General features: G+C 43.4%; 1 protein-coding gene and 1 long non-coding RNA gene across 3 annotated transcripts in view; one reads left to right on the top strand and one right to left on the bottom strand.

Annotated features, from left to right (window-relative positions):
* ARHGEF3 (Rho guanine nucleotide exchange factor 3) overlaps window positions 1–26,446 on the top strand; it is a 308,374-nt gene that overhangs the window by 165,135 nt on the left and 116,793 nt on the right. The gene's annotated exons all lie outside the window — the stretch shown is intronic.
* On the bottom strand, window positions 4,963–14,862 carry LOC117801901. Its single transcript, XR_004624718.1, has 4 exons — window positions 14,755–14,862; window positions 12,692–12,816; window positions 10,406–10,509; window positions 4,963–5,097 (listed from the first exon to the last, which is right to left on the bottom strand). It is a non-coding gene; the product is annotated as an uncharacterized LOC117801901 (long non-coding RNA).

The following is a 26,446-nucleotide window of genomic DNA, read 5'->3' as shown; positions in this document are numbered from 1 at the left end:
CTTACTGCTTGATTAGTTTTTAAATACAAAAAACAGTGAACCCTCCTAATGTGTAGTAGAATTTAACACATACAGCCCTTTCAAAGAAATATATCTGTGATGTAGAGTTGGGAGATGTTAACCCAGACGAAGTCTTCCCCCTTTGATTAAAACGTATGTGTATGCCCCTCAGGGTGTGTGAGTGATGGTAACAACAAACATTCCTACTGACATTTTGCTTTAGTTTAAAGCCTCAGATGACGATTCTGTTAGGTAACTGGAAGGGAGTCTTCCTTCTAACCTCCTACTGAACTTGGGCTTAGAGACCAAATAGAAGTGCGTAAGCTAAGAAAAGAGCTTATTCTTACAGACAGGGATCTTCCATTGTTTAGGGGGTCATGGACTCTTTTGGGAATCTGGGCTTCAGAAAATTTTACAAGATTGATGTGTAATTTCATGGGCCCCAGGGAGCTCAGCCAAGACCTATGTTAACAGTTCCTTTTTGAAAAGGGAATTGGAAGGGTCTTAAGGCCTCGTGACGTATCTTCAAAAAATTATTCTCCCACCCTCCACCCCCAGCACTTGGTGAAAAATAAATGGTGATGGAATGTCCATGCTAGTTGATGCTGTAATTGTTCTCTGATTTTTCCCATCACTTTACCCAAGCCACTGGCTGAGCCCCCAGCTTCCTGGCAGGATAGAACGCAAAATATTCCAGAAAAAAAAAAATAAAAGGCAATCTATACTTTTGAGAACAAATTGCAGAGTGGAGAATGCTCCTAACAGCCGCCTACAAATCTCTTCTCACGTCAGAGGATGCGAGTGGGATGGTTTCAGGGACATTGCTTCCCCCACAGCACTTTTCTGGTTTAACTTCTAACGGGGGAGAGATGCCTGAGTGAAGAGCCGGGGTTCGTCGTGTCCCAGGAAACAGGGTGGTGGAGGAGCCAGGTGTGCCCCTGACGGAGGGCACTGCTTAGCACCAAACATCCTCTCTTAAAAACCAAGTGAATTCTGAGGTGGGCATAAAAATAGTTTCCAGTGATAAAAACAGTGTAAAAGATGAAAAGGAATACACATTCTTTGTAGAAAATTTGGACACTGTGAACAAGAGAGGTCATTAATAATCCCACCTCAAAGCAGTAGCTACATTTTGATGTATTACCTTCTTGGCATTATACACACGCTTTAAAATTTTTCATCACGAATATTGCAGACATACAAAATGGCATTGAGGATAATGTAAAATGCAGCTACCAATGCAACTGAGGAAATGTGCCCTTAACAGCAAAGCAGAACCCCTTGCTTTGCTGAGTTTAATGTTTATTGTTGCCTTGCCTGTCTACAAACTGGCCCTAAGTAGGATGTATACTTAAGTTTATACAAGCACAAATTTTTAAAAATTAGGATCATAACACATACTAATTTATTCATGAATTTTTCATTTACTACATTGAGATCATGTCATCACATCCTAAACATTCTTTAAGAACGTTATTTTTAATAACCATACAGTACTTTGTCAAATGGATGCACCAATTTTTTTTAACCAACCTTCATTGGATATTTAGATAGATTATAACTTTTCACTATTATACATAACACTGGCAGGCATTCAAGAATATCTGTGTCGGGGCGCCTGGGTGGCACAGTGGTTAAGCGTCTGCCTTCGGCTCAGGGCGTGATCCCGGCGTTATGGGATCGAGCCCCACATCAGGCTCCTCCGCTATGAGCCTGCTTCTTCCTCTCCCACTCCCCCTGCTTGTGTTCCCTCTCTCGCTGGNGGCTGGAAGGGTACAAATATTTTAAAACTCGTGAACAGGTCTGTACCCCTTCTGGAAGTGAGAGGTGGCAATACAGTTCAGAGCAGGTGAATCTTGTTCAGAAACTCAGAGTAGAGATTGTTCTCAGGTTGCTCTGGCCCATTTCTCTTTCGGCTGTATTACTGGTCCCTTGCTGAGTCTGTGACTTCATATGGAGCATTTGCCTATACTGCCTCTTTGGGAAGAGCCCCTCCTGTCACCCCTGGTGGGGCCCAAGCCCCGCTTGTGACCGGTGAGGTTTGGGCTGGTCGAGGTAGAGCTAGTGGTGGGGCAGTCCTTCCCTGATGAAGGGGCTTCCCATGGGAGCAGGTGGCTGAACCATGACTGGGGTGGTATAAGACCCATCTAATCCACAGATGTTATCATACGCTTTTGAAGATGAAGAAACTGAGCCTCAGAGAGAGAAGCAATTTGCTCAAAGTCCCAGCTATGGTAGATTCAAGCCCAGGATGGTTGGATTCCACAGCTTCCCCAGCCTGGAGGCAGGGAGGAAAATGAAAGCATTTGGCTCTGTGGCTTCCAGTAGGAGATGATGTATAGGACATTCAGCTCCGCTTATTGGCAAACCATCTTTGAGGTTTATGATATTTTTGTTACCTGTGCTTTCTGATGACTAACCCTGTTGTATGGATGCTCAAAGCACAAGAATGGGCATAAAAAGGGGACAGAGCTTTCTTGTCTCGATTAACCTAGATGACGTTTCATTGCTGGGATAGGTCAAGGCAGACATGGAATAGAAGCAGGGATTATTTTATCTCTACTCAGCAGAGTCTAGATAATTAAAAAAGATACCATTTCTGTGGTTTGGTTTCTTATGGTCTGTTCTGGCACTTGCTAACTGGGGAGAGAGATTAGCCTTGCCCTGGCCAGCATGGGGCCTTGATGAATTACGTGGGAGAGTCTAATAAGGCTCTTATCGCCAAGGAGACCAGGCCTGCACTGAGATTGGGTCTTCATTAACATATGCTTATATTTAACCTGTTGGCCTGTGTTCTATTTTGGATTTATGATCTGCTGTCACTGCCTATGAAATTGCTTGGGCCTGATGTAGTGGAGACCCTATGTTGCGTCCAAGGTGGTGCTACCATCTCTGATGGCAAATGTGCTCATTATGACACTAGACACATTCCGTCTAGCCTTTGGCCTAATTGATTAGGTGGTGGGTTGTAAAAATCACTGTGATCCTTACTCTTTGATCTACCTCTTGAAATGTACAGTGACAGTGATATTCTAAGGTGCTTCAGGACACGCTCTCACAAGGTGATGATGTAACAAAGTGTCAATCATCATTTACTACTCCCTTCAAAGTGACGTTGATGGGACCCATGTTAAATGAGACTTCTCATGCTCTGAGAATACCTGTTTGTTTGAATTTGTCATGAGAACCACACACTTTGGGAGCTTAGAAGCTGAACACTGCTCTGCACTTCAGTTTCCTCACCTGTAAACTGAAATCAGAACAGTGTCCCACCTTAGGGGTGTGGGGATTAAAATGAGTTAGTTCACGTAAAGGACTTAGGACCCAGCCCAGAGTGAGGACAAAAATACTAGCTGTTATTCTGTTGATTTCATAATACAAAATTGACTTTGTGGTTAAATTTGAAGATATTTGTTGTTGGCCCAAGTGACCCATAAATAGAACTGATTGCAAAATTTTTTAAAAATACCAGTCTATGAAGAGACATATACAAGGAGTTTTATTACAGCAATTTTTTTATAATAGCCAAAAGCTGGAAACAGCATGAATATCAAATTCTATAGAGACATATTATAAAATATATGTGTAAACACAATGAGAGACCACATAAAATATAAATTATGTTCCTAGATGTTTTAATATGTTTGTCCACATAAAGGAATAAGCATGTCCTCGAGGAGCATGCACTGCATCGTGGGAAGTGGCTTTTTGGAGGATGGAATTATGAGAAGGGGAGCTTCAGTTCCTGGGTTCTTAACCTTTGGCATCTTGGGAAACTTATGAACTCCCCTTCCCCCTAGAAGGCCATCTCTATGTGCCTAAAGTTATAGCTATATTGAAATGCAGTTATCAAAATATTTAAATTTCAAATTTGTGGTAAGAGTTACACATGTGCTTCTTGATTAATGCTTTAAGTAACAAGATCTGGCAACAAGTCTAATAACTAATACACCTTCTACAGGGTGATATTTAGAAATACCTGCTCCAACTATTCTGTGGTTTGAAAATATAATGATTCTATGGTGACAAAGTCACGGGTCTGCTAATGCTTCTGCAATCTGTGGCCTTCATTTATACTGGAAGAAAATGCTAGATTTCAGTTGTTAATGAAACTAAAGTTGTATTTTTTTTTCCATCCAAGGTCACAGATGCCCTGAATTTTGTCCATGTACTTCTTGGGGGGCGGAGAATTCTAAATTAGGAATTCTTGGTTAAGGTACTCGATCTACTAGGATAGGTCTTTTGCATTGTATTACTTTTGTAATTCAAATGACTGAAATAAAAAATGCAACAAATATAATTAATTTTAACCTGTTGGTATGTGAAGTTGTTAGTGTTTTAAAGGAGAGAATATAAAATGTTGTATAGAAGTAAGGGGCTGGAATAATGATGATAATGTTTTTAAGAAAACCTTGCAATAACCATTAAATCAATTCTCAACACTTGTATTTAGGTTTTTCTTTGATATCTCATTACCTTTTTGAAATAGATTAATTGAGGGGTGCCTGGGTGGCTCAGTCAGTTGAGCGTCAGACTCTTGATTTCCGCTCTGATCGGGATCTCAGGGTCATGAGGTCAAGCCCTACCTGGGGCTTGTGCTCAGTGGGGAGTCTGCTTGCGATTCTTTCCCTCTGCCCCTCCTCCCCCTGCTCAGGTGCACTTGTACGCACCTGTGCTTGCTCTCTCTCTCTCTCTCTCTCTCTCTCTCTCTCAAATAAATAAATCTTTAAAAAAAGAAATAGATTGAGTCACCCTAATATTTTAGTAGATCTTTTCTGCTTCTCTTATGAGAAAAAATAGTTTTAGGGTAGAAAAATGTTTTTATTTGTTAGAGATGCATTCTGAAGTATTTAGGGCTAAAATGTCATGATATTTGTAATTTCCTTTGTACCTCTTTAGCATAAAATACGAAGTGAATACTTTAAAGAGAAAAATAGTTTTATTTTTAATACATAAGTAATTCTGCACACATTTTCATCATTAAAAAAAAAATCAAGCAGTGATAGAACTAACAGTCCCTTGATGATGCTCTGGTTTCACATGTCTCCTCAGGTACAATCTTGGTTATCAGTTTAGTCTCCTTCCAGGTATTTAGACCTAGTTAGACATATAGATAGAGATATAAAAATTAGCTTGTGGCAGCTTTTTACAGACATAAGTATTGCCATTTTTTGTTTTATTTTGCAATTTGTGGTTTTTTTTCCTTTTTAATAGTCTTTATTGTTTAGAGCAGTTTTAGATTCATAGCAAAATTGAGCAGAGAGTGCAGAGAGTTTCCATACACCCTCCCACCCTACACATGCAGAGTCCTCTCTCCCATCATCATCTTCCACCAGAGTGGTACCTTTGTTTTAATCAATGCACCTACACTGACACATGATTATTACCCAAAGTCCATAGTTTACATTAGACTTCACTGGATGTTGTACATTCTGTAGCTTTTGACAAATGTGTGATGACTGATACCCACCATGATAGCATCTTACAGAATAGTTTCACTGCCCTGAAAATCCTCTGTGCTCTGCCTGTTCATCCCTCCCTCCCCCAACCCCTGGCAACCACGGATCTTTTTACTGTCTCCGTAGCTTTGCCTTTTCCAGAATGTCATACATACAGCATGTAGCCTTTTCAGACTGGCTTCTTTCACTTAGTAATAAGAATTTTAGTTTCCTCCGTGTCTTTTTTGCGGCTTGAGAACTCACTTCTTTTTTATCACTGCAATTATATTTCATTTTATGGATGTACCACAGTTTATCCATTCACTCAGTGAAGAATAGGTCTTATTTTTTTAACTGCTGCTTATTATTACATAAAGCAAATGGATCATAGTTTACTTTAATATGATTCTCCATGATTTTAACATGATTCTTCATGGAGGGGCACTTTTGATGTCCAGTATTTTCCAGTTACAAAGACCATCTTATACTCCAGAGCAAGCAGTGAGGTAAATACAAAAAAAGTGCCTGTGGGACACTTGCTATTTTAATGTTAGTATGAATAAGGTTAAATTACTGTTTTTGTGGTTCAGATTCCATCCATAGACACCAAAGAAAAGCAAATAGATAAAAACCATACTGTTATCAAATGCAGATCTGAATGGGCTATGAGAATTGGACAAGGAAAGTTCTTTTGTCTCCATGATGTGTGCATGATTTAGGTAAAAGTATGTGCAGCTTTTAAGTTTATATATCCAGAAGCACATTCCTTCTGAGTCACCCACAGTTAAAAAGAAAGAAAAGGAAGGAAGGAAAAGAGGAAGAAGGAAAGAAAAGAAAGAAGGAAAGATGGAAAGGAGGAAGAAAGGGAGGGAGGGAGGGAGGGAGGGAGAAGGGGAAGGGAAACTGTAGTTCTGAATTCAGAATAAATTTGTGATGTTGACAAAGTTTACATCTCAACTGCCTTTAAAATTTTTCAGTTAATCAGTAGCTCTATTTTGACTGAGATTATTTGTGGTAAAAAGTCACTAGAAAATAATTGTTCATAAATACTTTTGCTTATGATTTTTTCCCCTAAGATGTAACCTAGGTCTGTCCACCTAAAAATTATGTAAATAGTCTTGGTTAGGAAGTTCCATCCGGGCTTCCGTTCCCAGCTAATTGAGTTTTTCCCCAAATGACTTCATAATTGCATCAGGCTTCCTCTTTGATCTGGTTATATATTCCAGGTTTTAATAGCAGAAACTGTTTTTCTTCCTTCTTATTTTCTCAGTTGTGTCTGTTGCTCATTCTCTGTGAAGAAAAGATGGTATGTTGACTTGTTCCCTTGATGTTGACTGTGCATAAACTTTTCATATCATCTGATTGATACTTCCGTTCTTGGGTAACTTCTGAAAAATACCAAAAGAATCAAGGGTCCAGGAGAAATCTCATGCTTTGTGTGTCTTCCTCCACCCTGCTATCTAGTTTGACACTGCTGTGTGTAGATCATTTTATGGGGAGCGTCGACTCCATATGAGGAAGTAGTTTCTCTGCAAACAACACTCAAGGTTAGTATTGATGGTGAAGCATTTGAAACTGAACCACGGGCTTATCTTCAGTCATCAAAATGCCAGCTTGGAGTTAGCTCCGTAGAAGTCATGCAGGGAACTGAAGGTGTTTATTGTGTTTTTTTTCCCTGAGCAGACTGATTTTTCCTCTTATAGTTCTATAAATGAGATTTTTTTTTACTCCCCACACACCTCAAAATGCCAATTTACAAAATTGGAGTCTTCTATTGAAGACTAAAATCAATACATCTAAGCTATTTTCTTCACCTTTGTTTGGCGGAGGAAGGTGATTGATTTGCTGGCCAGATCTATATAAATTCTATCAAGGAAATATTTGTCACTGTAGAATTAATGAGTTTATCTGTTCATTCTTTAGTGCATTCATTAAATCACTGATGACTAATTCAGTCAACTGGCATTTATGGAACTTTACCCTGTGTCAGGCACAAGGACACTGCAGGAACGAAGACTTAAGACTTTTTGTCAACAGACAAGGGGGATTGCTCTGGATTTTGTTACAAGTTAACCAAGCCCAGGGAAGACACATCTTAGCTGTACCTGGGATTGGTTTTCTCCTTCCTATAAGGGAGTAATTCAGATTGTTGGTTGGTCTTGAAAGAAAGAAATTTTGCTATAAATTCCACTGCTACTAACATTTTTCTCCCTTAGAGGATCCTTGAAACTGATTTACTTTCTTTTAGCTGGTCAACGCGAAGGTTCATCTGGGGAAGTGCTTCACTTTATTTTATGCAAAAGCCAGACTTGAGAAATTATACTGTATGGCGGGTGGGCTTTCCTTTGTGTTCTTCTTAGAGTTAAGGTATTTAGGTCTGAGAGCACTGGGTTTCAGAGCAAGATCTCTAGAAGTTTTAGACCCGGAAGGGAGCTTAGAGATTATTTAGTTGAATACATTTCATTTTGTAGATATGAAAATTGAAGCTGAGACAGGAAGTCAAGTGCCCTGCTCAAGATGACCAAGGAAGAGTAAAAGTCTCTTGGGACTCATGTTCTGGATTGTACCTGAAATCCAGGAACATGCAGAAGCTAAGAGTTCTGGTTTTGGTGTTTTGAATTCTGGCCTTACCACTTCCTAGCTGTGTGACCTTGGGCAGCATATTCAACCTCTCTGTGTTAGTTTCCTTGACTAGAAAATGCAGATGGTAATTGAGTTGTTCTAAGGGCTCAGTAAAATCATATAGCAGGGCTTTGGCACAAGTAAGCACTTCATTACTCCTGAAGTTGTAAAATAATCCAGGAGCATGGGACGAGACACAGACAGAGATATTGTCTGTTTTAGGCACTACTATCATCCTGGTGCCCAAGAAAGTGCCTGGTATGTATATATCCAACCCTCAGAAAGATTTGTTGAATGGATTTTTTTCAAATGTAAATTTGATAATTCTCATAAAAGATAAATGATACCAGGAAGGCAGAAATACAGATACTGTTTACTGTTTATGTGTTGCTTAAAACAAGGGGGAGTTCTGTGCCCTTTTGGGGGGAACAAGTTTGATTTTAAATGAATTATTATTTGTAAATAATAGAAGTATTTAACGAAATGTCTCAGCTGTTGATTGCATTCTACAAAGCTTGACTCAGAGCTAAGCAGTCACAAACAATGGGTGACTGGCTGATAACACCACCACAAGCTCTGTCTCGTCGTGGAGCCAGAACCACACCATCATCATGTCCAGTTGGACCACTTTTATCAGGCTCCCCTCATATCTGTAGTCGCTGGATAATTCCAGAAACCTCCCACCAGGTCTCCTTGCTTCTGCCCTTGACCCTCTGTTGTCCACTCTCAACACAGCAGCTAGAGAGTTTCTTTTAAGCCTAAGTGACGCACTGTCTCGCTCATGTCTCCCTCCTGACTCAGGGGCATTGCTGCATCTTTCTAGTGGCCCTTGAGGCCGAGCACGATCAGGTCATGAGGCTTCTCCTGCACCGCATCACCTACCACTCTCCCTTCCCTTGTGCTCTCACACCCTGGCCCTCTTTTTCTTCTCCACTCACACCCCAGGGCCTTGGCAAAGCCGATTCTCTCTATGGAAAGCTCTTTTTGATTCCCATGTGACATACTTCCTCATCGTCCTTCAGGTATCTGCTCAAAGGTCCTTAAATGGGCTTTTTCTGTCCCCCATTCCCCACCCCACCCTCCCAAGTACTCCCTACTCTTCCCACCTGACTTTATGTTTTTCTTCATTGTTTTGCCACATTATGGTTTTTTTATTTGTTAGTATCTTCTCCCTGGGATATAACTTTTCTTTCATTTTCTGCCTTATTCCTAACATCTGGAATGGTGTCTGGCACTGAGTGTGTCCAGTTCACATTCATGGGATAACTGAGCGGCCACTTCATCGTTCATGTTTCATGCTGCCCTTGCGAGGTTACCGTAAACATGACTTGGATTTACCTTGGCAACATTTGAAGAATGTCTGTCTTCCTCTGTGCACATTTTTGCATTCTCTCATTTTGAAGAAAAGTGATAAAACAAGAGGAAAAACCAAGGCCAACCTACCTGAAGAGACCCTGTGGTATACAAAGCAAGATAAGGGAAGGTAGAGCCAGGGCTTTATGAGCTAATGAGAGAAATCAGCCTGAAGATAAGAGGACGTAAGCAATATGGAATGTACACATGATTTCTGCAGATATGGAATCATGAATGCCCACGCTCCCATGTCTAACTCTCTCAGGATAATGGTCAGAACGGAAATTTTCCGTTAAAATGAAAAACATTCCCCTTTGAAGTCTCAATTCCTTTCCATTTGACTGGCATTTACTGAGCACAGAGCGCTGCCGCTCATACCCACCATGTGGTCATGGAAAGAGAGGAACTTGTGAGGCGTTGTCAGTAAGCTCATCGCTGGTTGATCCAAGTTAATGGGAAGGAGTGTATTCTAGGACATTTAACAACGGCGGAGTGCCAGTACGTGATTTATATCTCTCCCTGGAATGTGTTCTAGCAATTGCATTGAAATATGAGCGTGCCTTGCATTCCTGAGCATTCTCAGTCCTGTGGAGAAAATAAGGGAGCCGCTTTGGAGAACCCAATTTTGTAGGAACTAGAAGTGTGCCAGGTTCTTCCAGCTGGACCCGGGTGGAATTCCACCCCTCTCGCCCTCTGGGATGAGTGGAGGAGCCCCACCTGGGAACGTGCTGCAGGGTACCTGCCATGCCGACCCCCCACCCTTAGCTTCCCCTTACCTTGTGTTTGGCTTATCTTACTTGGAGAAGGTGAATAAGGTTGTGGTTTAAAATGGTTTTTGTTGATTATAAGACAGTGGGAAACTAAATAAGAGGTATTGAATGGACCCCCCCACAAATGGACATGATGATCTACTCAGTTTAATCATGTTAGTAATTTAAAAGAAAGACACGCTTATTTTTATTTGCAAATAACCCAAATGACAGAAGACCCACCTAGAGCTGACAGAGATGACTGCCCTTTGAGCAATGTATCCATTCTTGCGGATGGCACCTCAGCCACTGTCCAGATGTGAGAGCCGCGGGAATTGACGAAATTCCTAGAGGAGAGAGAAGAGAGAAAACACCTTAATATGGTTTGGTTTTCACAAATTTGAATGTTATGTTTAGCTGAAACATATTTAGCTTTAAAGAATTGTAAATTGTCTTCCTTTAAAGTCGGCGTTTCATGTTGTTTTGCCTTCACAGGGAAAAGGGGTTTTCCTTATGCTTTTGTATCTGAAGCGCCACACCATCCGTGTTCTCTGACACATGCCTGCTTTAAGTTCCGCTGTGTTCCTCGATGAGGGCCTCCCTCCGTAATACAACCGGCCACTGGGACTGAGATTTAATTTAAATTGTTGTCAGATTGCAGGAGATAGCCATGTGCTTGTTGTCCCTGCGGGAAAGTTGGGGAGTGTCTGAAATAAGAAATGAGCCTGCTGCTGGCGGTGGTCACGGAGAATGTGTCTGAAAACAGGGATGGTATGAAGGGAGGGTTATCTCTGTGTGTATATAACGAAGGACTTGATTGATGGGGTCTCGAGAAACTACAGTAAGGAACAAAATTGCCATTGGGACCCCAGAGGTTTTGTTCAGTTTAGGAATTTCCATTTGATGGAAGGTCTCATGTTGTTAGCAGAAGAGTGACATTTGATTGAGTAGACATTGAAATGTTCCTATATTTTATGTGATGTGGTCTTGAAGAAGAAAGCGTGCTTCTGAGAGAAGGGTATCTATCCAGTCATTTCCCTCTCTCCTAGAAAGATCGATGGGAAGCAGCATTGAGCATTGAATAGCTTCCCAAGGTACAAGTGACTCAGAGGACATTTCTAGACTCTAAATCCTCGAGGACCTTATGTGTATTTTTAAATTCTTTTTCTCATTAATTCATTTTTTTAGAAGATTTTATTTACTTGACAGAGAGAGAGACAGTGAGAGAGGGAACACAAGCAGGCCGAGTGGGAAAGGGAGAAGCAGGCTTCCTGCTGAGCAGGGAGCCCGATACGGAGCTCGATCCCAGAACCCTGGGATCATGACCTGAGCCAAAGGCAGACGCTTAACGACTGAGCCACCCAGGTGCCCCCATTAATTCTTTTATTCATATTCATATTGACTGAGCATCTCTATGCTCACACTGTGTTGATAGAGGATAAAATGGTGACAAGAGAGCCCAGTTTCTGGTAATTTACAGCCTAGTCGAGGAGGCAGACATTAATTAATTACAATAACAAGAATATAATAACAAGTGGAAATAAAAGCTTTGAACGTGAGAGAGGCATGTTGCTGTGAGGGCATTTAATCAAGGACCTTGACCTAGTCATGAAAGGTCAAGAAAGATTCTCTGAGGAAGTGAGATCTGAAAGAAGGGAGAGGGTTAACTAGATTAAAGGTGAGAGTGAGAGTTGCAGCCTGGAAACAGCATGTGCAAAGGTCCTGTGGTAGGATGGAGCATGCCACTTTAAAGGCAAATGTGTCTGGCAGGTGGTAGATGGTAAGATTAGAGCAATTGGCAGAAACCAAACCATGCAGAGCCTCAAAAAACATGTTCAAGATTTAGATTGTTATCCTAAGAACAGTAAGGAGTCACTAGCAGGGGCCCGGGGGCAGTTTAAACAATGGTGTGGTGTGTGTTTCGAGAAGATTCTTCCGGTTGCTGAGTGGAGAATGTCTCAGAGGAAGCCAAGGTTTGATGTAAGACTTAGCTGGCTGTGGAGCAGTTGGGTTTGAGGAAAATGTGTAGAACTTTCTATCTTTACTGCCTCATCTGGGATAGGTGTTTCTCAGCATGGATTAGAAGACTAGGGTTTTATTTTGACTTCTGTCATTGGGTAGCTATCTGACCTTGTACCTGTTGCTTCACGTCTCTGGGCATCAGTTTCCACATCTGCAAAGTAAAGCAGTCAAATTACATCCCTTCCAGTGACCCAATTCCCCAGATCTGTGATGTTTTGGGTATCATGGGTTTTTCAGGTAGATGATTAGAAGGTAAATACATTAGATGTTGGTTAATAATGGGAAAACCAGCCTCTTAAGTTTGCTCATGTGACCACCTTGCTTCAAGTCCTTCTCTCCACTCCTTGGATGGTTGAAGAAGACATCAGCAGTCAAGGACACTGAAGCATGCTTTTCCATTTCTCATTATGGCAAACAGAAGACTGTTCTTTAATTAGGATACCGTCTTAGTTCAGGCTGCTATAACAAAATACCTTAGTCTGAGTGCCTTAAACAACAGAAATTTACCTCTTACAGTCCTGGAGACTGGGAATTTCAAGATCAGGATGCCAGAACATTTGGTCCCTGGTGAGACCTCTCTAACTGACTTGCAAACAACCACCATCTTGCCTTCTCTCTGTGTCCTCAGATGGCTGGAAGAGAGACAGGAGCGCTTGTAAGGGCATTCATCTCATCCTGGGGGCCCCATCCTCATGACTTCATCCAAACCTAATTGCCTTCCAAAGGGCCACCTCCAAATTACCACTACAATGGGGGTGGTGGCTTTGACTGTATGCATGTTAGGGGACACAAATATTCAGTCCATAACAGATGCCTTTTTGAAATACACCAGATGTGATTCATTAGAAAAATAAAACAAAACCCTTTACACGAGTGGGAGTGAAAGCAGGGATTCTAATGAAGCAGCCCCATGAACACAGCCCCCGTGGAGTGGAAAAAAGCAAGAGGAGTTTTTGCTAAGGGGGTTCATTTGACTTTGTGCCCTATGATTTTGGAATCCTTTGTCAGCAGTTGTAACAGGCGCGCTCAGCTGCAACCACAAACATTTTCCAAAGGAGGAGTGTTGATAACATTTTTATTGACCTAAAAACAAATCTAATGAGAGGGCCAAAGGAAAGACAGGAGGTGTAATTTGCTGGGTAGCATCGGTCAGCTGCCCGCAGCAGCCTCATCCTGTGTGAGTCTTTAAATGAACGCACGTTGCCACAGAGATCCCTGGAGGGCGGCACGACTCAGCCTTGGCCCCGCAGAGGACACGAATTCAGACAAAGCAGCACTGTTGACCTTCAGACTGCAAGTGGACCGCTTTCTTCGTGCCATGTCGCCCCGTGAAATAATCCTCATAAAAGCTTTTTGTTTAGCCATTGGAATAAGAGCCAGGATTTGGGAAGGGGTATTTATTTCCCACCCTCTGAAAACGTGGTTTGATGTCGGCTTAACAAAAGCTGTTCCACGGATCTGAGTTCAAAGTGAGCACAGAGCATTTGCAGAGTAGAGGGTTTCTTTTGTGATGCTTTGGTCACTCTGGGGGGTGGGGGGTGGCGGTTGACATCTCTCACACTTAAAGAAGGACACACTGCCCGCGCTCCCCATTCCAGGCCCCTTCACTATGTCTTTGCATCTGTGCCATTCCTTGTAAACTCCTGAAAGGTGGATGGGCAAGGAGGGCCAGGGAGTCACCTTTCCTTTTGCTCCCTCATTTCAAACTGTGGATAAGAATCTCTGTTTTTGACTTGGTAGCAGATTGGCCAGAGGCCTTTTTTTTTTTAGTGCACTCTGTTGCCGTGTGTGGGTTTTGGGGGCCACTCGAGAACTGTTATAAGCCAGTGGAAGTAGAGCTGCTGCTTTTTAGATGGGGATGCATTTGGGAGAGAAAGAGTAAAGAAGAAACGAACAAAAAAGCCAGAGGTAGGGTAGAAGGTTTCGATGACCCTTAGAAGAGAAAGAGGAGCAAGAGCCTGAGTCAGGCCCATTCTCCAGTTTTGGGGAGAGAGGGAGTGCTGTCTGGCAGGAACTTCTGGGCCCAGCACAAACTTGGCAGTGGTGGACTCTATTCCCGGCTCCCTGCGGGGCTCTGAGCAGCCCCTCTTCCAAGGGCCCTGCAAGAATCTAGGCTTCCCCAACCCCACCCTCCAGCCCCTAGGCGTTAAAAGCACAGGCTCCCTTTAAGAAGCGGGTGGCCCATTGCCCTCTCTGCAAATGAATCAAGAGAGGAAAGCCCGGGTCTGGAACTCCTGCTTTTACCCTCTTCTGGTCTCCGGTGTCCTTGCTTGCCCTGCTAGGAGGAGGGTTTCCTTTGGCATGTTTTTACGTGAGCAGTTGAGGTTTTAGATTTTGAGTATTTGAGGGCTCACACTGGTTTTGTTCCAACCCTAGATGTCAGAACTGGGCCCATGTCCCTTGCAGCCCCTGGCTTTATAGATCGCCTGGGGACATCCCTTCACTCCTGCAAGGTGAGATGGCCCCTAAGACTCCTCTACGCCCTACCCTCCCTCCAAAGTGCATGATTAAGGTCCCAGGCAGAGGGCACCAGGGAGGCCGGTCCCACCACACCACTGACCACAACTTACTGAAGGCTCGCTGTTCGCTGGTGCCTTGCAGTGTGTCGGGCAGCTCCTCTCGTCGTCGGCAGAACCAGCCCGGTGGGTAGTTACCATCAGGCCCATCTTACAGGAAACAGGGGCAAATGTGGTTTCTTTCCTCTGAGCTTCACTGACTCACACAGGGGTCTTTCCTGGCTATGACCTCCTGTCCTGTCCCTGCAGCGGAGGGCCCCAGGGGCTTTATTGCTGCAGCCGTGGCCTTTCCCATCCCCAGCCAAGGGAGCGCTCATAAAGACAGATCTGTTCTTTAGCAGTTTCTCAGCAAGAAAAGCACAGGAAATGACCTTAGTCCATTTTTTTTTTTCTTTTGCCTTACCCCCCAACAGCTATTAGGCTAATTCTTTAAAAACATACATCAGATCATGTTACACCCCTTGGTCAAACCTTCTACCAATTTCCATGGGATCTATACATTTAGATTGAGGGGGGGAAAGCACATCTTTATTTTCACTAACTTCCAACTGAAAATTACATTTCCTTTTGTTACAAATGAGAGCAGCAAACCATAGCAGTACCCGTGACTTTGTCACCAAAAGAGTGCCCTGATATTTTCTTTTTACGTTACACTGATTGCATACATCTCTAAATCTTGTATGTCCATGATTACTGAAAATGACAGTAGTGAGGAGACCCATCACAAGATCTTGTTATTTAAAGCATGAACAAAGAAATCATTTGTACCATGTGATAAATTAATTATCTAATATGTTGATAGCTATTTTAATATAATGGGTTTCCTTCATCAGAAGCGTACCAGAGCAGGGTGTTAGGGGAGTGTTGGGAGCAGTTGCCCTATTTCAGACAATAAGGGAATGCATTGGCTAAAGAATTAAAAAACAATAAGTTGACTTCAATTCTGCTTTTTATTATCACTATATGCTGGCAACTCTAAACAATGTAATTGATAAAATACTCCTCCGTGCCAAGATAAACCACTTCCATTATCCCCCTGCCCCGGTACCCCCAACTATGATCTTCATAGTCCTAAATTTTTTTTAAGAGTTTATTTTAGAGAGAGGCAGGGACGGGGAGGGACAGTGGGGAGGAGCAGAGGGAGAGAGACAAGCAGACGCCCCACTGAACCCAGAGCCCGGCACAGCTCGATCTCATGACCCTGACATCATGACCTGAGCTGAAATCAAGAGTCTGATGTTTAACCAACTGAGCCACCCAGGTGCTCCTTCATAATCCTAATTTTTTTTTTTTTTTTTTGGTTTCTGTTTTGTTTTGTTTTGTTCTTTGTCATTTAAAAACACTTTGTAAGGAGGGGTCCATAGGCTTTAGCATGCTGCCCATGAGGTTCTTGGCACAAAAACAATGAAGAATCCCTGCCTTAGAGTGAAATACAGATCCAGCTTCCTTGGCCTGCAGGGCCTGATATGCCCGGGCTCCTGCCTACCTGCCAACCTCATTCCCTCCACCATCCCCCTCTCTTGGCACCTTCTAGTAAACCAAAATGTCCTGGTGTTCCTCAAACATTCCTGTCTTTCTTCTCCCCCCAGATCTGGCTCACATCTTGCTCTGATCTCAGCCTTTTATTCTGCGTCCTTGTAGAGGCCTTGCCTCATGTCAGCCCTGATAATCCTATCCAGAGGAGGCCCTCCCCTCCCCCAGTGTTTCCTCTTGGCAGTTAGAGCTAGTCACCGGAAAGTAAGTCCACAAGCACATACAGGGACCCTGATTGTCAATTGTGCTCCCTGCTGTGACCCCAGCCCCAAGCACCTTGATAGACACTGGTGGGGCTCAGTGTCCTCCAAGATGAGTTTGCTTCTCTTGAACTCTCCATGGTAGCAGCCAGTTAATCATATTTATTTAGTTACTAGGCTTAAAACCATTAAAATGGTCGTTTCCAAACCTAGGGAAATGTCTTCAGCGACAAAAATGCATGTGGATATAGTGAATAGGTTATGTAAGTGACCCTGAAAGAAAAAAAAGAAACCTGTCAAATGTAATTTATAGGTCAGAAGAGGGCACCAGATTTCCCCTCCTGCCTTCTTTGGTGGCAGATCGATTTGGAAAAAGCAGCAGAAATCTGACTCACAGAACCTTAGACAGCAAGGGTGCTCTGTCTCACAGAGTAAGTACAGAGGTAGACCGGACCGCAGTTGACTGACTCAGTTACTTAACTCAAAGCAAACACCAGGCCTTCGCATCTCCCCAGATCCTCCATACACTTCAGACTGGTGATTTTCATGGTTGCAAGATGACTTCTCATAGCTATGGAAGCAATGTGCTCCCATTTTCTAGAAAATAAGTCCTTCCTTTAAGTATGTTTGGCATGTGAAGTCATATGCTCATCCCTGTGCCAGTAACAGCTCCCAGAGGAATGCTAGGCAGTTCGACTCAGATGATAAAGTGGGCATGCAGTAAATATTTGCAGAAAACAGGGGTTCCATAGGAAGGAGAAAGAGGGATAGCTATTAAAAAGGCAACCCACAGTATCCATGATAGGTGTAGCTCTTTAAGAAAACAAATTTCTGGGGCACCTGGGGGGCTCAAGTGTTTGAGCATCTGACTCTTGGTTTCAGCTGGGGTCGTGGTGTCAGGGTTGTGGGATTGAGCCCCACACTGGGCTTTGCGCACGGCGAGGAGTCTGCTTGGGGTTCTCTCTCCCTCTGTCCTTCCTCCTGCATGCACACATACTCTCTCACTCTCTCTCTCTCAAATGAATAAATCTTTTTTAAAAAAATCAAAACTCTTTTTGTTTTATTGTTGAAGAATAACTATTTAGAATGGGTCCCAATGGGAATAGCTTGAATCTTTTTGTTTTTTATTTTTTCAAATACATAAGTCATTTTTCTTCTAGAAAAGAATTTTTTTTTTAATTATTGCGTTTATCTCGGCCTTGTTATCAGTCATGTGACCTGGCAGCTGAAGAATTATGGGCCATGGCTGCAGACTTGGCTGCTTATATAACAGGCTTTGCTTTCCATGGTTAGTTTTAAGGGAGAATGTGTGCCAGGGATTTGGAAAAGCTCTAATATAAATTTTCAAATAAATGACATTGCTTAGACCTTACTTAGATTATGAAGAAGCAAGTCAATTGATCTTGGAAGGCAGAGCAAAGCGTCTAACCGAGCTCCATAAACCTCTCTTTCTCTTTTTAATTCCAGTTTTATTACAACAGAAGCATCAACTACAATTGTGATGGATCCTTTGAAATTAAAAAAAAAAAACTCTCAAAGTGGAATAGAATTTTGGTTTGCTTGGGAAAATTATAAAACACAAGACACAAGTAAAGAGGGGATCTATGTTTATATAATCTATATGTGTAAATGCACAGAGAAAGGTCTGGAAGAAGAGCCACCTACATGCACTTCAGCAGAGAAGGGAGCTCCTTAGGGGTGGAGGTGCGGGGGGAGGGGGCCTGAGGGGATTCAAGCCATGTCTGTAAGGAGGATGCGTATTTATGAATTGTTGGTGTAATAAAACACTAATAAAAGACAGAGTTTATCAGCAATAAAGAGACAAGTGAAATCACAGTATTAGGTTTGATAACTTAAGAATCCTTTAGTCCCATGTTGGTATGTGAAGGCTTGGGGAAAGAGCTAAGGAAAGAGGTTGAGTCTTCTTAAAATGTTGAGTCAGTGTCCTTCCAGACAGATATTAGACATAGGTCTTTCATTTTCATTTTCTTTTTTCCTCTTTCCCTTATTATCTCTTTCCCTTATTATCTCCTTCCAGACAGATATTAGACATAGGTCTTTCATTTTCATTTTCTTTTTCTTCCTCTTTCCCTTATTAGGAAAGAGGTTGAGTCTTCTTAAAATGTTGAGTCAGTGTCCTTCCAGACAGATATTAGACATAGGTCTTTCATTTTCATTTTCTTTTTCTTCCTCTTTCCCTTATTATCTCCTCTTTCCCTTATTTCCCTTATTATTACTTTTTTTTTTCCTCCCTGAATTGTGTGTATTTCGTGTGGCTTGGTGCCTTTCAATGATGCTACTTCCCGGGATGGGCTGGTTGTGGATTCAGATCGCCCAGCCACCCCACCCCCACCCTGCTGGCAGACATCTCCCAGGGACACTGGCTCAGCGCCCCCAGCCCTACCTCTCCCTCCCCAGCATTGGCCTCTGCTGCTTTGCAGGCCCTCTGACCTCCCCCACCTCCAAACTGAGTGAAATGACCTAACTGGAAAGAGAAAAGAAGCCCTCTGAAAGCCAAATAGTGGGGTTGAAAAATGGTGCTTGTCTTTTTGGAGGTGTGGCTTCAGAAGTTAAATTTCCTTGCGTTTTCGGGTTGGGGATAGGAACTTGGAATGCCTTTACTGATGGCAGCTCTCATCCATCATCTGTGCCGTGTGTGTCTCAAATGTGGGAGAGCTGTGATTCAGTCTCGCAGCTGTTTCCCCTTCACAGTCTAGTTCTGTGGTGCAGTCACTCAGGGGGCAGGCCGCCCAGAGTACTTGTTTTCATATCAGTAAAATCCGTGTATTGCTACCAGGGTGAGACATTCTGAAAGTCAGAAAACACGTGTTTGGATTCCTGTTCCTCCACTTTCTTGGGAAAGTCATTTTATCTTCTGCATAAATATGGCAACAGTAATATTGCCTGACAGCCTCAAGTCTTTCTCGCTGCAGTGAAACCCCTTTGGTGACGGCAGGTACCCCTCCATCCTGCCCCTCACCTCCATCTCTCCCCTCTCCACTATCCTCAGCTCCATTTGCTCCTAGATCCACTCCGGTCTTGATTCCTCCCTTAGTCCTCATCTGACCCGATAGCCAGACATCATATGGTGTTGGCCAACCAGGTGTTGCCATGGCCACATCTAATGGTTTTTTTTTTTTTTTTTCCATCCTGACCTCTGCCGCATGGTATGGCTGACCGTTCCTGATCCAGTTCTCCCTTCTGTGTGGCTTCCATGACCTACACTCTCCTGTTTCAGCCTCCGCTTTCTGGCCACTCCACCTTGGATTCTTTCACACGTTCCTCTTCTTGTGGCCATCATTTAAATGGAAATGTCCACTGGGGTCCTGAGTGAGGCCTCCTCGTCAGCTGCATCTGAATGTCTCTCCCAGAATTCACCCTTTACTTGTTTAAAGTACAGCTCCTGCCTTGCCCCGACCACCAAACCCACTGCCCCTCAAGGTATTTGTGTCCCCCTGAATAGCACCTCTCTGTTGGCAAAGCCAGAAACCTGGGTGGCATGATGGCCTGGTTCCTTCCCCTCATTTCCCACACTGAATCTGTATCACCAAGTCTCAACTTGCCCGCCTCCTAAGTATCTCTGGAATCCTCTGGTTTTCTCCAGCCCCGATGCCTCTTTCTTTGCTGAAGGCATTTCCTCTTTGGCCTGCATTCCTGCTGCCTTCTTCCTCCCCCTCACATCTATTCCCTACAGAAAGCCAGAGGGACCTTCCTAAAACACAAGTTGGACTGTTGCTCTGCTGCTTTACCCTTTTTGCTGCCTCTTCCTGTTCCCTCTAGAGAAAGCCCAAGGAGAAGGCCTCCTTCTCAACGTTACTTGTAAGCCCCAGCCCTGCCTGTCCCCTGTGTCTTTTACCATTTCTTTTCTCTCTTGAAATGGACCAGACTTCCCTGACCATAGCCCCTTCCACCTGCTGCTCCTTCTGCTGGAATCTCCTTTCCTTCATCCTCACCCTGGCCTGGTTGTCCTTTGGGTCTCCACTTTCTCATAACCTCCACTGAGAAGCTCTCCCTGGTCCTCAGTCAGGTGCCGCTTCTAGAGGCTTCCATAGGAGTCTGTGTTTCCACCGGTTATGTCAGTGCCTGCCGTGCCTGGCATAACCCTTGGAAGTACGTGCTTTTCAAGTAGTCAACCAAGAAAGGAAAAATGAGGATTCATGGTGTGTGAAAGGGGCTCTGTAATTTTAAAGCATTCCTTAATTTCAGTTCTTAACAAAACAGTCTAAAAAAAAATGTAGCAAGAAAACCTTGGATCATAATGATAACTCAGTTGTATAGTTGAGGGTGGAAGATATGGTCTTTCTTCCTCACAATCACCAGACCTGTTTGTTGGTAGACTTCTGACCTGTCGTCTTCCCTGAATTTCTCTCTGACGATGCTATGTGTGGTCTGTTTGGTTACCTCCTCACCCTGTGCTCAGGGAGTAGGCAGAAGTGCTGCACTGAAAGAAGTAAGAAACAAGGTTCATAGTATGTACAGATTTCCATCTTTAGGTCAGATCCGGTGTTTAAAAATCTGCCATTTCTGGGAGGTCTTGTATTCTTAAACACAAAATCCCTTGAACTTCAAATAGAGACTCAACTGATGCACCCTGGCTATTCTTAGCTCGGGCTTTCACTATTTTTTTAAAGGCAGTGCAGGATCCATATGCCCATTGAGCAGCCAGCCTTCCTCTTTGAGAAGTAATAATTCCAGTGAATCAAGGCAGTGGTGGAGAGGATAAAGTAGACATGGCAGGCCCGGGATTTGATGAATGGGGCAGCCCAGCCTGAAGCTGGAAAGATTACCAGCTGCATGCTTCACATTTTCTTCTTTAGGTTGACCATTAAGAATGGCATAGTATACAAGTGGGTTTTTCACAGCTTGTGAATCAGCTTGTGACAATTCTGTAGGGCTTTTTCCTTTAATTCTGTGAAACGAAAGAGAACTAGCCATGACTTTGATCTGCAGAAGTAAGGAGAAAGGGGCCGAGCCCTGTAGCTTTCTGCTGCTACATTTAAGAAAATAGCAATTTCGGTCTTGTGTGTGTGTGTGTGTGTGTGTGTGACCTTCAAAGGGGACATTGGCATGTAGGAGGTCAGGTGACTTGCCAGGCTGTGCCTCTTGGGCTCCAGTCACTTGTGGTCAGTGATGGGCCCAGAGGTTCCATTCTTTCAGCTCTCCAATATCTCTGGGCTCTGATTCAACCGAAGAAACTACAAGAGGAAGAACCAGGTGAACTCTTACTTAGATTCTCCCTCCCGTGAGATACAGCACTCCATATATGAAGACAGCAATGAATAATGGAATAGGATTAGAACCTGCAGGGGCCACAGCGCGCTTGGAGGCCCTCAGCCTGGGGGAGGCCCGGGAGGAAGCTTCTTGTTTCTACAGTAGGGCATTTTTGTTGCATGTGACCCACACCACTGTTTGTGTGGGCTTTCCCTGCCCAAGGAGGAGCCCTAACGGAAGGCCTAGGGTTGGGAAATGTTGGGGGGAGCAGAGTAAGTCAGATGGTGTAGGGAGACTCCTAGGACTTCAGGGCTGACAGTGTGCTCCCAGGGTCTGTGACCTGGGACTGTGTGCTCTGAGGTTTGGGTGACAGTGGGCGCAGTGGCCGAGTCGACAAGGCCGGACTCCACTAGGAACCTTGAAGGTCTGTGCCCCCAATGTGTGCTGTGACCCAGTTAGCCTAACAATAATGAATCATTGCTAAGAAACAGATTTTATAGATAAATGATAGACAGACTGATGTTGATATCTATATAATATATCAAGAGAGATAAGATCTGAAGTGACTTGAAGATAGGTTTATCTCTGGGGATAGCTTTGGGTAATTTTAATTTTCTTCTTTTTGCTTGTCTGGATCTTATACCTTTTCTGCAGAAATCATGTGTTACTTATACACTAAAAGAAAAGAAACCCATAACACGGGTTTTTGTTTGTTTTTTTAAGAAGAGAGAGTATTGAGGGCACCTGGGTGGCTTGGTCGGTTAAGTGTCCGATTCTTGGTTTCGGCTCAGGTCATGATCTCAGGGTCGTGAGATAGAGCCCCACATCGGCTCCGCGCTCAGTGCACACAGTCTGCTTAAGATTCTGTCTCTCTCTCTCCCTCTGCCCCTCACCCCACTCACATGCTCTGTCTCTCTCTCAAATGGATAAACCAATCTTTAAAAGAGAGAGAGAGAAAAGAAAAGAGAGTATTGGAGGAAGACTGAGAAGGGGAACCCTGTAGAAGGTTCTCGAAATAGTCCAGGTGAGGACTGATAAGGGCTCAGAGGAGGACAGGAGAGGAGAGGATTTTCAAGTGGAATCAATCCATAGTGCGTGGAAACAGGCAGGGGAAGTTAGGGCCATAGTAAAGACTCAGCCTCGTGTCAGTAACTAGAGCAGAGATGGGCGGAGGAAGAAGAGGAGAGGGGAGCCCAGCAGCCATGAAGGAACTGGGGACATGGGAGACATAACACCCTCTCCAGCACACAGCTAGGGCTCTCCAGTGGAATCCGAGGGCATCTCCCCACTGAAAGGCAGCCTGGTGAACAAGCAAATAGGTGAACCTGGGAGCCAGACCACCTGGCTTTGGGTCTTCACACCATCACTTACTAATGTAGGACCTTAAAACAGGTTACAAGACCTCTCTTGTGCCTTGGTTTCCCCATTTGTAAATGGGGCTAATAGTAATATCTGCCTCGTAAGGTTGTTACGGGATTAAATAAGTTAGTATTTGTCAGGTGGTCAGCACAGTGCGTGGCATCTGTAAGCTCTATATGATGATTGATAAATAGACATGAGACTAGAGTTTGAGCCTTGAGGGCCTGGAATGTGTGTGTACCCAGCCTGTCCTCAAGCACCTCCTTAGTGCTAGGCAGGTAAACTGTTAGCAGTCTGCATGGGGTTGTCAAGTAAATACACATGGCAGTTAGGTTTTAAATAATTTTTTTGACTGTACCATGGGTTACATAGACCTCAGATTGCTTTGTTTCCTCTGCCTGGGGGAGGAAAAAACAACTCATTTCAAGTTCTAAATAAACAAGTTTACAAAGAAATGTCGGTAACACCCCGATTTCATCAGACTGCCTGTATTTTCAAAAATTCCAGGAGCTGCAGTGCCTTGTACCTACATATGATGGATGATGTGGGAAAGCATCAATTAAACAAATAGGGCTTAAAAACGTTGTTGATAAGTGTCTGGGAGTGTGTTACTGTGGGGGGAGGCACTGCTTAAAGCTCAGAAAATGCACAAAGCAACTTTATTTTGGATCTTGAGCCAAAATCAGTAAAATCTAAGGCACGGGACTGCCTTTTGGAAGGCACGCTTCCAAAAGGTCCTTTCAGCTGTCAGGTCCGGCCGGAGTGTGAAGGCAGCCCTCTGAAGGGGGAAGCCGGCAAAGATGCAGGCGCGGTATTTTTAGAAGGCATTGTTCTCTGAATTCTAGAAACAGCCGACCTAGACGAAAACGTGTTTTCAGACACACTCTTCCACTTTTTGTGCTACTTTAAGATCGGTATCTAGAAATAGAAAACAAAGTGTGTTTTCTTTGGTAATTAAATTTCTCGTTTCACCCAGAGGTGGGGAGGGACCACCTATTTTGGGTTACTAGAGTTGATAAAACATCATCTTTAAGGTGCAGCAGGCTATGGACATCATGGGAGGGAAGTGATATCGGTGTGAGAGTTTTCTGGCTGAGGTCATGGTACATGAATAATGAAAGCAGCTAGCAATCCTAGGGCTGTTATGGTGTGACTTAACATGTATATATATTCTCCTTTCATCCTTTCAACAACCCTGAGAAGTTGCTACTGTTACTGTCCCCATTTTACAAACGAAAAAAATGAGACCGAAAGAGCTTAAGGACAGTTGATCAAGGCCATAGCTCCATTACCGTTGGATGAATCCGGGCATTAACACTAAGCCACATTGTAGGTATCTATGGAAAAAACTCCTCAAGTGTGTGCTATTTTTATTTTAAGTAAACCAGAGTTCTGGCTTCTCATGCAAACTTGTAAAGATGAATTATGTAAGTTTCTGGTGGAAAAAAAAAAACAACTTTCTGATTCTGTAGGTAGAGGGTACTTAGGTGCTATTTTGTAAGCCCCTGTGAACATACAGAAGGACATCGCGTCACAATAGGCTGGCGCTCGCATCTGCAGGAGGTGAATGAGGCTTGATTCACAGTGATTAAGATAAAAATACAGTTCTTTTAGTGGTTTTACTAAATAAAGATCTGGATACCTACTGATAATAATTAGTATGCAGTTCAGCCTTTTTAAAAAGTCACATGCACATCAAGTATATTAAGATGTCTTACTGGGAGAGGTGAATGGAGACTGTGTGTATGTGGGAGTGTGTTCTCTGCCCTCCCGCAGGGAACTTTGTTACCTGATAACAATAATACACTCCCTTTTGTTGAGCTCTACCTTTTTTTCACAAATAATACTAGGTTCTTTACATATATTTAATTATCACTTAAGTCTCAAAAAAGCTCTCCAAGAGAAGGGGGTATCGCAGCCATTGTACGCTTGAGAAAACCGAGGCTCTGAAGAGTTAAGTGAATTGCCCAAAGTCACAGAGCTACCAAATGACATGGCTCTGAATTAACTCCCCAACTATTTTATTTTTGTTTACTGCAGAAATTCTCAAGCCCCAGGTCCTGGTTTACCAAGCTCCAACAGTCATCCATAGTTTACCGTTTTTCTTTTACCTATGCCCCCATCCATATACCCTTTATTTCTTTATTTTGGCATCTTAAGGCAAATCTCAAACATCATATCATTTAATCCGTAAATAAAACCTAAAGGTAGTTTCAATGTCACAACGTTAGCAAGTTTTGCTTTAAGCTACTTCCTCTGCTCTCGGTTTGCTTTGCTCTACAATGAACTTTTCTCTAGTTCATGGTACTTAGTGTGGTTGTGCAGTCCCTGTCTCTGTGATCGCTTCCTGTGCCTCATAAACTCCAAGGGGGCAGCGGCCCGAGCCATTCTCCCCAACTCCCACCTCACCCCCACGCTCTGCACTCAGTCGGTGGGGCCAGAGCTCTTAAAGTCTTCTCAACTTTTTTAAAAATCGGGAGTTCACAATTTTCAAGCAATCCTAAGGCAACAGAGAGTCTTTGAAGGACGAGGTGACAAAAGGCTCCTTCTGAGCCCCAAGCTCACTGCTTCTACCTTGAAAGCATCTTACATGGAAACACAGTTGGCCAATAACCACCTGAAATGAGGCTGAATTCTGGTTTGAGTTTGCAAGTTGGATTCTTAGAATGTGCCTTAATTTAAGTAGGGTTGAATTGCAGAAGAAACTGCTTTCGTGCATTAAATTCTGGGGAGTTGGGAAGACCAGTTCCCCCCCAAATTGAAATTCTTCTGGTGAATCTTCCTGTCTCTGGTTTTTGACTTGGTGGGAATAGTGAAAGCTTGGAATGTAGAATCAGGAAACCTGTGTTCTCCTCCTCCGCTCTGCCTTTAATTCACTGTGTGACCTTAGGCAAGTCACTTAAGCTCTCTGAGCCTCTGTTTCTTAACCCATCCATTCCTTAAATACAAATGAGTGCCTACTGTGGGCTAGGCACTGAGCATCAAATAAGGTGGTGTATTTGAAAATAATTTGTAAATAAATAATTTGTAAATAATTATTCGTTTATTCCTTGTGACAGTGCAGGTGCCTTTGGAAGGGATGCTTTGAATAGTCATCTGTCCTTATGAATGATTCTTAGCTTCTTAGCGCTTTGACTGGGAGGAGAAAGAGACAGGATATGGGCTCGCTATAGATACATTTGATCAAAGACTGGGTGGGGGGAGGGTTGACCGAATGGGGAAAAGGTCGTAAAGTTAGTGCACAAGCAAGCTCTGCTATGAAACAGCACTGTGTAGTTTCCGGCACACAGAAGAGCATTCAAAGCAGCAAAACCAGCAAATCAAATAGCATCCACAGACGCTGAGCCCGTTCACAGCAATTTCTTTACGTGTACCTTTTGAATCAACAATAGCTGGGCGTGGAAGTTCTCTGGTCATTTTTGCCCTCTCTTGCTAACTCTGGT

The sequence above is a fragment of the Ailuropoda melanoleuca genome, chromosome 4 (genome assembly GCF_002007445.2).
Source record: "Ailuropoda melanoleuca isolate Jingjing chromosome 4, ASM200744v2, whole genome shotgun sequence".
Lineage (NCBI taxonomy): Eukaryota > Metazoa > Chordata > Mammalia > Carnivora > Ursidae > Ailuropoda > Ailuropoda melanoleuca.
This window is presented reverse-complemented; position numbering and strand designations above follow the sequence as displayed.